Genomic DNA, 14,695 nt, shown 5'->3' with positions numbered 1-14,695 from the left:
ACTACATCTGATCATGCTGATTTTTACCCCAGTGGAAGCCATTCAAACACTGAATGTTGATCATGCTGGATTGAGCACCGAGTGTATTAGAGAACACTGATGCTCGCTTGAGTTCAGTGTCCTAACTTCGAACTTGAACACTGATTTTTTTTGTAAAGTCCGTTTTTGGTATGAACAGCTAACTTTAAAGTTCGGGTGTGCTCATCTCTATTAAATACAGTTGTTTTGGGACAATTCCTTGAAAATTTTCAAGTGTTCCCTATGCTCTATGTTTGTGCTGCTGCTATCTGAACCGAGACTGGTATGACCACTAAGACTATAGCCAGGATTCATCATTGCCATCACTGTTTTTTTGTCTAGTTTTGTGTGTTTTCCGCCATTTTACTGTTTGCACTCTATTATTCTATTTGCACAGTTTTTGATGCCTATTTTATATGTGCGCATATATTTTTTTTGCTTTCCAATTTGTGGGCAGGATTTCAGATGTGTTCAATACATCACAAATAAACTTCAGTCCCATCTGGTCTATTTATGAGTACACCACTATGTTGGTGCAAATTTTGGGTTATTTTGCAAAAAATTTTAATTTTCATGTTAAAAAGTCACACCACCAGTTAAAGACAGAAATAACGATCAATTTGACTTTGAACCAAATTCATAAATTGTGTGCATTATTTTGAAGAGTTTGATGCCAAAAACGACAAATAATATCACAAGACAAAACTACAAATCATGATCAGGGTACTGCAAATTAAGCTAATATTCAGTAATATAAAAAAAGGCACAATCAAAGCTGAAGCGGAATGATCATTTTATTTTGGCTCTGACAGATACAATATCACATTATTGCTATTCTGCATGATAATACATGGCTTGTTATGTTGGTCAATTAATATTATTATGTTTTATATATCAGAACAATTTTTAATTATCAGTGAACCAACATTACTTTCTGGTAACCCTATGTCTATACCAACAAATTTCCCAGTTAACCTATGTATGTCAAGAGCTACTATTTGTCACTATTAGTTTATATGGTGTCACAGAATATCTCTAGGGATTATCAATCATTTATCCTCTTACAACAAAATGCACTATTTTAGATATTTCGAGTACTCAAATTTCCTTAGGTGTGATCCTCTATTTTTTTTTTCTGTTTTTCTATTACTTGGGATTATTTTAGACTATATCATCTTGATTTTTACATTTTTCTATAGGAATATGATAGGGGCCACGAAGCAATGACATCTTAAAGCAAACCTCTCCACTGATTCATGCTGCCCAAACCCCAGACAGCGTGAATAATGCCTTTGTGCTGGACTAGTATAACATACTGGTTGAACAAGTAAGTATCTTTTAGAATGTTTGACCTCAAACTATAGAGTCATTAAGAATAAAAAAAGGAGTTCAGTGTGCTGTTAAGCAAGTGGCTTAATACAGATGCGTAACTAGGGGGGCTGGCGGGGCATGTGCCCCGGGCGCAGCTGTCAGGGGGTGGCGTTGGGCTGCCTGATGCTGCACTCTGAGAGTCTCCATGGCAGCTGTATTTTTCCACCCCCATGGTGGGAGCCAGCTATTCTGTCCTGGCTGTCAAGCTGACAGCCAGACTCAGAGAAAGTGCAGCTCGCCGGGTCCCTGTGATCAATTGTACTTGTATCTTTCAGATGCAAGTACAATTGAACCCTGACAGCTGGCACTTCTGGGTCAGGGTGACATCAAGAGTGTGATCAGGTCAGCTGATCACACTGGTGACATCCCTTGTCGGTGCTGCAAAGGCGACAAACAACGCTGGTGGTAAGTGCTCCAGTCAGAGGAGCTGAACAGACTGAAGAGGATCAACAGAGTGTGAGGGGAGAAATACATACAGGCACAGTATGTTAGGGAGGGTGAAGGGGAAGTATAGATAGACACAGTATGTTAGGAGGGTGAGGGGGAAGTATATAGAGACACTATTTTGGGGAGGGTGAGGGGGGAAGTATATAAGGGTATGAGTGCGGAGGTAGTGAGGAGACATAATGGAATGAAAGAAATGTGAGGGGATATAAAATAGAGATTGGGTAGCACAGGCATATGGAGAGGGGACATCATGAGGGGAAAATGTGAAGATATAGTTAAGAGGAGTATGTGATGAGGGGGCACAGTATAAAGACTGGACAATATAGTGAGGAACAGTGTAGAGGACAGTGTGAAGAGAGAATCTATTATGAAAGGAGAGGGCAGTGTGGAGGGAATGTACCATTAGAGGGACAGTGTGTGTGTCACATTTTGTGCATAGAAAATAGTGAGGGGCAATTTATTCAGGCGCACAGTATAGGGCAGATTTTTTTATAGAAGTATTCTAATCATTCTGCTATGTTTAAGAGCATCAACTCAGGATGTGCTGTGGAAGACCGGAGAAGATGGAAGTCTGTAAAGATGAGCTGTGGATGTGAAAAGTGATCATGGTGTCTGGATAAGAGAAAAAAAAGAAAGATGACTTGGAGCAGAGACAATGTCATCTATAAGGTACCCGGATGTAAATGATTATTATTGATACTGAATAATTTTCATCAGTACTGTGGTTCCTGTGTGGTCCACAGTCTGATAATTACAGATAACATTTCCCAGTATCTCTTTACCATTGTTAAGGACTTACTCAGAGTTGTAGGTTCATGCGATTCAAATGTATATGGGACTGACCTGACATTACAATTGATGTACTGATTGTACTGATGGTACTGATGGTGGTCTTATTGGGTTTTAATGGTGTGTTTCAGTACTGATGTGGTTATATGGATGTATTTTTGTACTGCTGATGGTTCTGGTGAAGAATCTGTACTGCTCATGGTTCTGGTGACAAATCTCTGTATTGCTGGTGGTTCTGGAGAGGAATTTCTATACTGCTGGTGGTTCTGGAGTGGTATTTCTGTACTGCCAGTGGTTGTGATGCTGTTTCTGTTCTGATGGAGTTCTAATTATGTATTTCTGTACCTCTGATGGTTCTGTTGATTGTATACCTGTGATGTTATTAGTTCTGATCCTGTACACAAGTTACAATTCATAACTTGTAAGATTATGTTATACATGGCTATATTAAAGAGGTTGTCCACTACTTTAACATTGATGACCTATTTTTAGGATAGGTTATCAATGTCTGATCGGACAGAGTCTGGCCCACCTGCTATTCAGCTGTTGTAGGTACCAGCGGCAGCAGCAGACAGCCAGAGTGCTCAACTTTGCTCCATCTTCTCATAGTGGCCGCGGCTAGGTACTGTACATCCACTCTTATTCAAAGCAATGAGGCGGATGTGCAGTAACAGGCATACTTCTCTCGCACGACCATCCACTCTCGTCACTGGCATGAGAGAACCCTAAAAGTGTAGAGAGCAAGTGTTGTGAGAATTCAGAAATCTACAGTTACGTAGAGCCACTGTAGACTTTCATCATAAACCTGGACAACCCCTTTAATTATAAAATTAAGCACTGTAGCCCATTCCTAACAGCATGTAATATACACCCTGCCAGGATTCAGCTCTGCATGATGGCTCCAGCTGTCATAACATGGCCACTCTACTCATGTGCGATTTTCATATTTAGTCATCTGACAATTAGCTTCTCTTTCTACTCTGTTTTTCAGAGTTAGTCATATGCAGACGAGCTGCTCTTCCTAAGTGTGCAAATCATATATGAATGAGTGGTCACATGACAACTATCCAAACCGCGAGGGGGAGGGCGAACAGAATTCTTGCTTCGAGTGCTGGAAAGTCTAGATACACCTCTGCTTAATAAATTGTTAACTTGTGCTATACAAAAACAGATTTATACTTTTTAAGCTGAAGTGTATATTAATAAGCAATAATGACATTAAGAAGCTCATTAAAATTTACTTTCATGCTGAATTTAGCCCAATTGCTTTAATTCCATTTTCACAGACTTTCTCTCAAGATTTCTCTTCCTTTTCACATTAAGGAGTTTACAGGTTTAGCTAAAAGTGTTGGCAAAATTGTCATTCATTTTAGATTAATCTAATGCAAAATAGAAATATAAGGCAAGACCTAGCTAAAGGAATAGTAACAATATATAGGCTAGTGGATTACACACTTCTTAGAATTGTCAGTCCCCAATAGAAATGATCAATGATTATAAGAAATTATATTGGTAACATTTCATGTACTGATAGCTATTTCCAGATGATTTTAGCTGTTCTAATGGTAAATACTAGCTGCAGTAATACTGCTATTATTAGCAGTTGTGATAGTAGTAGTAATACTTATACTACTACTAATAATAATATTATTAACAGACGAGGAGTACTATCTTTTTCTGGTGAGTGGGGAGGGATTACTTGCTAAGGCTGATTCACAGTTTTCTAAACCATTTACAATACTAGACTCATTTTTTCCGGAAAAAATGGCAAATGTTTGATTATAGATTTATGACCACTGTTCAGAAACCTGATCTCAGAATCGATAGTGGCATCTTTTAGACCTCATTCACACGTCAGTATTTTTGCATCAGTGTTTGTATGCCAAAACGAGGAGTGGAGCTTACAGAGAAAAACTATAATTAAAAGATTGACACCTGTTTTTTGTTTTGGAGACAAAAATACTGATGTGTGAATGAGGCCTTATAGTGAAGGGTGCAAGACAACCAAATATTACATGCATGCTATTAATTTCAGTAGGATTGATGCTCAGTTTCACTTGGTGAACCTGCAGGGAAGTCAAAACATATACCCCTGAAGAAGTCCCTACCTGTAACTATGGAGCCACATGCTGCTCATGGGCCCATGAAGCTATGAAGAGCTATCAAGAGCAGGTCTCCAGATGGTGACATTTGTGAGTAGTCCAACATAGAAGAGCAGATCTGAATGAAGATAGGAACCCTATTGGTATACTGCCTTGGTGTGGTGATTTCAGTGGAAAATCTTCAACTGCCATTATACTGGTAATGGGTTATCTGGGTGTCACAACTGTGAGGGGTGGGAGATAAATGTGGCTTGTGACCTTCTCTTAGAGCTGAATGTGGCTCTCACGGTCAGAAAGGTTGGGGACCTCTACAGTATACAGCAGGGCTTCCACCAATAGTTTCAGGGCCCCATAGTGGCAAAATGTTCAGGCCCCCTTGAGACTCTACCCAGGCTCCACCATCATCTCACGAACGTTCCACAGTCCTACTACACACTCTTGGAAAAGCTCCACTTGTGCACCATGTCCTCCCCAATCACGCATTTGCAGTTTGCATTGAACACCATTTCACATACATAAATATCAGCTTTTGTTTTGGTCAAAATATTTAAGCTTGTCACCACAGCAAGGTTAATTCTTTTGGCAGAACCCTACTCTACTCTAACTTTATAGAAATTTCTTAAAATATCCAATACTCTTTTTTAGGTATATTTTTATTAGTGATGAGCGAGCATGCTTGTCACTACTCGGTACTCGCACGAGTATCGCTGTACTCGGGCTGCTCGGCGGGGACCGAGTAATCTCGCGATACTCGTGCTGTACTCGTGGTCTTCATTTCTGCATGTTGGCGCTCTTTTGAGAGCCAGCCCTCATGCAGGGATTGGCTGGCAGACCACTGCAATGCCACAGCCCTGTTAGTTGTGGAATTGCAGTGATTGGCCGGCCTGCACAGCGTGACCGAGCCTTTATATCGGCCGGCGCGCTGTGCTCTGCTCACAGCTATTCAGACATTCAGTGTAGGGAGAGTGTCGCTGATTCAGGGAAAGCTTTGCGGCCCTTTATAGCTTTTTCAGTTGCAGGGCTGCAAACAGTGTGACCAAAAGTCCTTCTCAGGACTATTCTAGTTGTATACAGGCAGGCAGGGTATAGCCAGGTCGGAGTACAGTAGCAGAGTCCTTCTCAGGACTACTGTTGCTATATACAGGCAGGGTATAGCCAGGTCTGAATACAGGCTAGTGACCAAAAGAGTCCTTGTCAGGACTATTGTACCAGTATACAGGCAGGCAGGCAGGCAGGGTAGTGGTGACCGTATACCAGCCTTCATCATATCTGGGGCTGGTGTACACAGTGTAAAACAGTCCAGATAGTGTCTGACTTGTCTGTAATTGTCGCTCCCCAAAAAAACCTGTTAGGTTATTATTGCGTCCGTGCTTGGTTTTTAAAACCGCACGTGTGTGCCTGTTGGTGGCAGCGTACAGGTGCACTTGTGTGCAATTTCCACACACTTTGATATAACGCACAAGTAGTGAATATACACGTCAGCAGTGCACAGCATTGCAAAATGCGCAAGGGCATTGGCAAGGAACAAGGAAGTGGACGTGATGGTGGTGCAGGCAGAGGCCGAGGTCGTGGGCAAGCTCTAATTTCGCCACAACAAAGGGCCACATCTAGTCGCTCGCACGTCCTGTCCCAAATTCTTGGGGACCGCAGCAGTACACCGCTCTTGAACCAAGACCAGTGTCAACAGGTTGTTAGTTGGATAGCAGATAATGCTTCCAGTCAGATTGGCACCACCACAAACACTCTGTCTTCCACACGGTCAAGTGTCAGTAGCCGTGATACTGCACCGCACATTTCTGAACCTGATCCTCCTTCCTACCACCAGGCTGAGTACACGTCCTCCTCGGACATTAATGATCCCACACTTGGACACTCGGAAGAGCTGTTCACGTTTCCATTCACACATTCTGGCCTCTCGCCAGCTCATATTGAAGTGGGTCATGAGGAGATCGTCTGTACAGATGGCCAAATATTTGAGCAGCCACGTTCTCACGAAGTTGGCAACGTGTCTCAACAAGTGGTGGACGATGATGAGACACAATTGTCAGCAAGTCAGGAGGAGGAGCAGGGTGCGGAAGAGGAAGACGACGTGGTGGATGATCCAGTAACTGACCCAACCTGGCAGGAGGATATGCAGAGCGAGGACAGCAGTGCACAGGGGGAGGGAGGCGTAGCATCACAACAGGCAGTAAGAAGCAGGGTGGTGGCCCCAGGCAGAAGTCAGGCAACCGTTCCCCGGAACAACACGACGACACAAGGTGCCTGTACAAATGTTAGGTCTTCCCGAGTCTGGCAGTTTTTTAAGTTGGATCCAGATGATTCAAAAAAGGCCATTTGCAACACCTGCCGTGCCAGCATCAGCAGGGGTACCAAAACTAGCAGCCTGACCACCACCAGCATGATCAGGCACATGTCAGCCAAGCACCCGACTTTGTGGGAAGTACAACAGAGTCGAGGAGCAGTGATTGCTGATGTCACTGCTACGTCTTCGCTGGTTGTGCATGCGAGCCAATCCTCTGTCCATGCTGCCTGCGAACAAGCCTCCTCCACTCCTGCACCTGCAGTTGCCTACGCAGAAAGAACACCATCATCAAGCACGTCCTTGTCCCAGCGCAGCGTTCAGTTATCCATTCAGCAAACCTTTGAACGCAGGCGCAAATACACTGCCAACACCCCACATGCCACAGTTCTAAATGCTAACATTTCGCGACTGCTTGCGCTGGAAATGTTGCCTTTTAGGCTGGTGGAGACTGAAGCATTCCGTGACCTGATGGCGGCAGCTGTCCCACGTTACTCGGTCCCCAGCCGCCACTATTTCTCCCGGTGTGCCGTCCCTGCGTTGCATAACCACGTGTCACAAAACATCACACGTGCCCTGAACAACGCTGTTTCACCCAAGGTCCACCTAACCACAGACACGTGGACAAGTGCTTGTGGGCAAGGCCGCTACATCTCGTTGACGGCACACTGGGTTAATATTGTGGAAGCTGGGACCCAGTCTGAGCGAGGGACGGAACACGTCCTTCCCACACCAAGGTTTGCAGGCCCTACCTCAATCAGTGTTTCACCCACACTCTACAGCTCCGGAATGTCATGCTCTTCAGCCTCCTCCTCCTCCTGCGCATCCTCATCCACTGTGCCCTCCACACCAGTCACAAGCTGGAAGCACTGCAGCACTGCCTCGGCGAAGCGGCAACAGGCTGTGCTGAAGCTAATCTGCATAGGTGACAAACCCCACAATGCAGAAGAGCTGTGGACAGCTCTGAAACAGCAGGCAGATCACTGGCTCACACCTCTGAACCTAAAGCCAGGAAAGGTCGTGTGTGACAATGGCCGGAACCTGGTGGCGGCTTTGAGGCGAGGCCAGCTGACACATGTTCCATGCGTGGCCCATGTGCTCAACCTCGTGGTTCAGCGGTTTATAAAGTCATACCCAGAGCTGTCTGATCTACTGGTAAAAGTTCGCCGCCTGTCTGCACATTTTCGAAAGTCACCTACTGCTTCAGCCGGCCTTGCCGGCTTTCAGCGCCGTTTGCATCTTCCGGCTCACAGACTGGTGTGTGATGTCCCCACGCGTTGGAATTCAACTCTGCACATGTTGGTCAGGATATGTGAGCAGAAGAGGGCAGTTGTTGAGTACCTGCATCACCTAAGCCGTCGGGAAATGGGTCAAACTCCACACATAACACCTGAGGAGTGGAGATGGATGTCAGACCTATGTACCATCCTCCAAAACTTTGAGGACTCCACCAAGATGGTGAGTGGTGATGACGCCATTATTAGCGTCACCATACCGCTACTCTGCCTTCTAAAACGGTCTCTGCTGAAAAACAAACATGATGCATTGCAGGCGGAGCGCGATGAGTTGCAGCAAGAAACAGTAGTGGGTGTGGGTGATAACACACAGCCCAGCCTCGTCTCATCACAACGTGCAGTGGAGGACTATGACGAGGAGGAGGATGAAGACATGGAGCAACTCTCCGGCCAAATTGAGGATATGACATGCACACCAGTCATATCCTCGGTTCAGCGTGGCTGGCCAGAGGACAGGGTAGATGAGGAGGAGGAGGAGGAGGAGGAGGAGGACAGCATGTTCAGTCATCTTGTTGGTCAGGCTACTGAAGTCCTGGCTGTTAAGAGTCTGGCGCACATGGCTGACTTTATGGTAAGCTGCCTGTCTCGTGACCCTCGCGTTAAGAACATCTTGGCCGACAATCATTACTGGTTGGTAACACTGTTAGACCCACGCTACAAGGAGAACTTTTTGTCTCTTATTCCCGTGGAGGAGAGGTCAACCAAAATGCAGCAGTTTCGGAAGGCCATACTCACGGAAGTAGGCAAAGCATTCCCCTCACAAAACGCTAGCGGCATAGGTCATGAATCAGTGGACAACCGAGGCGTACAGCCGAGAGAGGCACAAGTCCAATCCGCCAGAGGTAGGGGAACAGTCTTTAAGATGTGGGACAGTTTTCTCAGCCCCTCACGTACCACAGCCCCTGAGGTGCGGGGTAGTGCCACAAGAAATCCTAAGTTTGCCCAGATGCTGAAGGAGTACCTTGCAGATCGAACAACAGTACTCCGACATTCCTCTGTGCCTTACAATTATTGGGTATCCAAGCTGGACACGTGGCATGAATTGGCTCTCTACGCCTTGGAAGTCCTGGCCTGCCCTGCTGCTAGCGTTTTGTCAGAGCGTGTTTTTAGTGCCGCAGGTGGAATCATTACAGATAAACGCACCCGCCTGTCAACTGAAAATGCTGACAGGCTGACTCTGATCAAGATGAACAAGGGTTGGATTGGGCCAGACTTCACCACACCACCAGCAAATGAGAGCGGAATTTAAAGTTTGCCATGTACCTCCACTCACCCATGGGTACACACTTCTGGACTTTGGATTATCGCTGGACTCCTCCTCCTTCTCCTCATGCGCCACCATGATGATGACCGTTACAAATTGCAATACTTAGGCCTTTGTTTCAGGTATACCCCCAGTGGTAAATTTTTTCGCCCATTCTTTGCAGAATGGACATTACAACGACAGGAGACCCGCTCCTTTGCAATGGGAACAATGTTTTGAGGCCCTCATGCACGTCTCTACCCAGGGACAACGTGGAGCCTCCCAATTTTTGGCTGCCCTGCCTAAGGGCTATACTATAATACACCCACTTCCTTAAAATGGACACTTAATGTTTTGAGGCCCTCATGCACGTCTCTACCCAGGGACAACGTGGAGCCTCCCAATTTTTGGCCTAAGGGCTATACTATAATACACCCACTTCCTTAAAATGGACACTTCAGGTTTACAGGCCATCATGCACGTCTCTACCCAGGGACAACGTGGAGCCTCCCAATTTTTGGCTGCCCTGCCTAAGGGCTATACTATAATACACCCACTTCCTTAAAATGGACACTTAATGTTTTGAGGCCCTCATGCACGTCTCTACCCAGGGACAATGTGGAGCCTCCCAATTTTTGGCTGCCCTGGCAAAGGGCTATACTGAAATAGACCCACTTCCTTACAATGGGCACTTCAGGTTTACAGGCCATCATGCACGTCTCTACCCAGGGACAACGTGGAGCCTCCCAATTTTTGGCTGCCCTGCCTAAGGGCTATACTATAATACACCCACTTCCTTAAAATGGACACTTAATGTTTTGAGGCCCTCATGCACGTCTCTACCCAGGGACAATGTGGAGCCTCCCAATTTTTGGCTGCCCTGGCAAAGGGCTATACTGAAATAGACCCACTTCCTTACAATGGGCACTTCAGGTTTACAGGCCATCATGCACGTCTCTACCCAGGGACAACGTGGAGCCTCCCAATTTTTGGCTGCCCTGCCTAAGGGCTATACTATAATACACCCACTTCCTTAAAATGGACACTTAATGTTTTGAGGCCCTCATGCACGTCTCTACCCAGGGACAATGTGGAGCCTCCCAATTTTTGGCTGCCCTGGCAAAGGGCTATACTGAAATAGACCCACTTCCTTACAATGGGCACTTCAGGTTTACAGGCCATCATGCACGTCTCTACCCAGGGACAACGTGGAGCCTCCCAATTTTTGGCTGCCCTGCCTAAGGGCTATACTACAATAGACCCACTTCCTTCCAATGGGCACTTCAGGTTTACAGGCCCTCATGCACGTCTGTATGCAGGCCAGGGGCATTGGTGAACCTCACAATTTTGGACTGCCCTGGCAAAGGAAAATACTACAAAGACTCACTTCCTCAAAATGGGCACATTAGACTCAAGAGGCCTTCATGTACGTCTCTTCTCAGGGACATCGGAGTGCCACACAATGTTTTCACGTAAAATCTTTCATGTATTAATCTCAAAAAGTAACATACACCAGCTCTATCTCACTATTGGGTATGTGCCCTTAACATTTCCGCCATGAAAAATCATTTTGGGGTCATTTTGGAAGGTTTTCTGGTGAGTCCGTAAAAATGGCGTAAAACGCGGACAAAATTGTTCACAGCTGTGACTTTTCAGTGATAAATGCTTCAAGGGGTCTTCCCCATGCTGTTGCCATGTCATTTGAGCACTCTTCTGAGACTTTTGTGACATTTTTAGGGTTTCTCCATGCTGCCGGGGGGTCATTTCACAAAAATACTCGGGTCTCCCATAGGATAACATTGGGCTCGTTGCTCGGCCCGAGTACACGAGTATCTTGGGATGCTCGGCCCGAGCTTCGAGCACCCGAGCTTTTTAGTACTCGCTCATCACTAATTTTTATTTATTTTTTATTTAAGGGAATGTGTCACATACATTTTTTTTAATTATTGAAACCAGATTGTGATATTTTATAATCTGTATTTCTCATTGCAGATTATTGTATTCTGTTTTCAGTACATTTATGTAAGCTACTCTCTTGCCTACTTGGAAATATGGACATATGTACAGTACAGACCAAAAGTTTGGACACACCTTCTCATCTCTAGAACAACTATTAAGAGGAGACTTTGTGCAGCAGGCCTTCATGGTAAAATACCTGCTAGGAAACCACTGCTAAGGACAGGCAACAAGCAGAAGAGACTTGTTTGGGCTAAAGAACACAAGGAATGGACATTAGACCAGTGGAAATCTGTGCTTTGGTCTGATGAGTCCAAATTTGAGATCTGTGGATCCAACCACTGTGTCTTTGTAGAAAAGGTGAACGGATGGACTCTACATGCCTGGTTCCCACCATGAAGCATGGAAGAGGAGGTGTGACGGTGTGGGGGTGCTTTGCTGGTGACACTGTTGGGAATTTATTCAAAATTGAAGGCATACTAAACCAGCATGGCTACCACAGCATCTTGCAGCAGCATGCTATTCCATCCGGTTTGCGTTTAGCTGGACCATCATTTATTTTTCAACAGGACAATGAACCCAAACACACCTCCAGGCTGTGTAAGGGCTATTTGACTAAGAAGGAGAGTGATGGGGTGCTATGCCAGATGACCTGGCCTCCACAGTCACCAGACCTGAACACAGTCGAGATGGTTTGGGGGTGAGCTGGACCGCAGAGGGAAGGCAAAAGGGCCAACAAGTGCTAAGCATCTCTGGGAGCTCCTTCAAGACTGTTGGAAGACCATTTCCGGTGACTACCTCTTGAAGCTCATCAAGAGAATGCCAAGAGTGTGCAAAGCAGTAATCAATGCAAAAGGTGGCTACTTTGAAGAACCTAGAATATAAGACATATTTTCAGTTGTTTAACACTTTTTTTAGTATTTCATTCCACATGTTTTCATTCAGAGTTTTGATGTCTTCAATGTGAATCTATGATTTTTAGAGTCATGAAAATAAAGAAAACTCTTTGAATGAAAAGGTGTGTCCAAACTTTTGGTCTGTACTGTATGCATATACAGTGGTATTTAAAAGTTTTGCCACCCCTAGTCTAAATTACTGTTATTGTGAACAGTTAAGCAATAGTGATGAGCGAGTACGCTTGTCACTACTCGGTACTCGCACGAGTATCACTGTACTCGGGCTACTCGGCGAGTACCGAGTAATTTCGCGATACTCGTGCTGTACTCGTGGTGGTCTTCATCCCTGCATGTTGGTGCTCTTTTGAGAGCCAGCTCTCATGCAGGGATTGACTGGCAGACCACTGCAATGCCACAGCCCTGTTAGTTGTGGAATTGCAGTGATTGGCCGGCCCACACAGCGTGACCGAGCCTTTATACTGGCGGGCGCGCTGTGCTCTGCACACAGCCATCTCGTATTCCCTGTTTTCCTTGCCCACAGGCACCTATGATTGGTTGCAGTGAGACACGCCCCCATGCTGAGTGACAGGTGTCTCACTGCACTCAATCACAGCAGCCGGTGGGCCTGTGTATACTGTGCAGTGAAATAAATAATTAAAGAAACCGGCGTGCGGTCCCCCCAATTTTAATACCAGCCAGATAAAGCCATACAGCTGAAGGGTGGTATTCTCAGGATGGGGAGCCCCACGTTATGGGGAGCCCCCCAGCCTGACAATATCACTCAGCAGCCGCCCAGAATTGCCGCATATATTAGATGCGACAGTTCTGGGACTGTACCCGGCTCTTCCCGATTTGCCCTGATGCGTTGGCAAATCGGGGTAATAAGGAGTTAATGGCAGCCCATAGCTGCCACTAAATCCTAGATTAATCATGTCAGGCGTCTCCCCGAGAAACCTTCCATGATTAATCTGTAAATTACAGTAAATAAACACACACACACACCTGAAAAAAATCATTTATTAGAAATAAAAAAACACAAACCAATTCCCTCGTAACCAATTTAATAAGCCCCAAAAAGCCCTCCATGTCCGGCATAATCCACGGACCTCCAGCGTCGCTTCCAGCTCTGCTGCATGCAGGTGACAGGAGCTGCAGAATACACAGACGCTCCTGTCAGCTTCACACAGCAACTGAGGTGAGTAGCGCGATCAGCTGCTGTCAGTCAGGTAACTCACGGTCACCGCTGGATCCAGCGGTGGCCGCGGATAAGCTTAGTGACAGCTCAGCTGATCGCGCTACTCACCTCATTTGCTCCGTGGAGCTCACAGGAGCGGCGGTGTCTGCTGCAGCTCTGGTCACCTCCATGCAGCAGAGCTGGAAGCGACGCTGGAGGTCCGTGGATTACGCCAGACATGGAGGGCTTTTTGGGACTTATTAAATTGGTTACGAGGGAATTGGTTTGTGTTTTTTATTTCTAATAAATGATTTTTTCATGTGTGTGTGTGTGTGGGTTTATTTACTGTAATTTACAGATTAATCATGGAAGGTATCTTGGGGAGACGCCTGACATGATTAATCTAGGGTTTAGTGGCAGCTATGGGCTGCCAATAACTCCTTATTACCCCGATTTGCCAACGCACCAGGGCAAATCGGGAAGAGCCGGGTACAGTCCCAGAACTGTCGCATCTAATGTATGCGGCAATTCTGGGCGGCTGCTGACTGATATTGTTAGGCTGGGGGGCTCCCCATAACATGGAGCTCCCCATCCTGAGAATACCAGCCTTCAGCCGTATGGCTTTATCTGGCTGGTATTAAAATTGGGGGACCGCACACCGTTTTTTTTAATTATTTAATTATTTATTTCACTGCACAGTATACACACGCCCACCGGCTGCTGTGATTGGGTGCAGTAAGACACCTGTCACTCAGCATGGGGGTGTGTCTCACTGCAACCAATCATAGGCGCCGAAAAGCAGGAAAGCAGGGAATACGAGATTGTTTAATGAGCCGCCGGCTTTTTCAAAAGAGGAAAAGCCGCCAGAGTTTAGTGAACAGCTGTGCAGCGCCGCGCCGGTGATCGGGGATCGGTGAGTATGAGAGAGGGGGGAGACTGACCGGCAGACTGTGAGAGGGGGACAGACAAGACAGAGAGAGACCGATAGACAGACAGAGAGACCGACCGACGGACTGAGGGAGATAGAATGAAAAAAAAAAATGACCGACATTGCTAGTAAAAAGCACAAAACGTGCGTTTTGGACATCGGAGTGCCACACAATAA

At 45.9% G+C, this 14,695-nt stretch overlaps 1 long non-coding RNA gene across 1 annotated transcript in view; it reads left to right on the top strand.

Moving 5' to 3' along the window:
* Positions 1-1,804: 1,804 nt before the first annotated feature.
* The window catches only part of LOC142299064 (uncharacterized), a 58,838-nt gene continuing 45,947 nt past the window's right edge, over positions 1,805-14,695 (top strand). The window contains exons 1-2 of the long non-coding RNA XR_012752648.1: positions 1,805-1,872; positions 2,362-2,505. This is a non-coding gene — a long non-coding RNA (uncharacterized LOC142299064). The remainder of the gene's footprint in view (positions 1,873-2,361; positions 2,506-14,695) is intronic.

Source organism: Anomaloglossus baeobatrachus, chromosome 1 (assembly GCF_048569485.1).
Source record: "Anomaloglossus baeobatrachus isolate aAnoBae1 chromosome 1, aAnoBae1.hap1, whole genome shotgun sequence".
Lineage (NCBI taxonomy): Eukaryota > Metazoa > Chordata > Amphibia > Anura > Aromobatidae > Anomaloglossus > Anomaloglossus baeobatrachus.
Note: the sequence above shows the minus strand (reverse complement) of the source record. Positions and strands in the feature narration are given on the sequence as shown.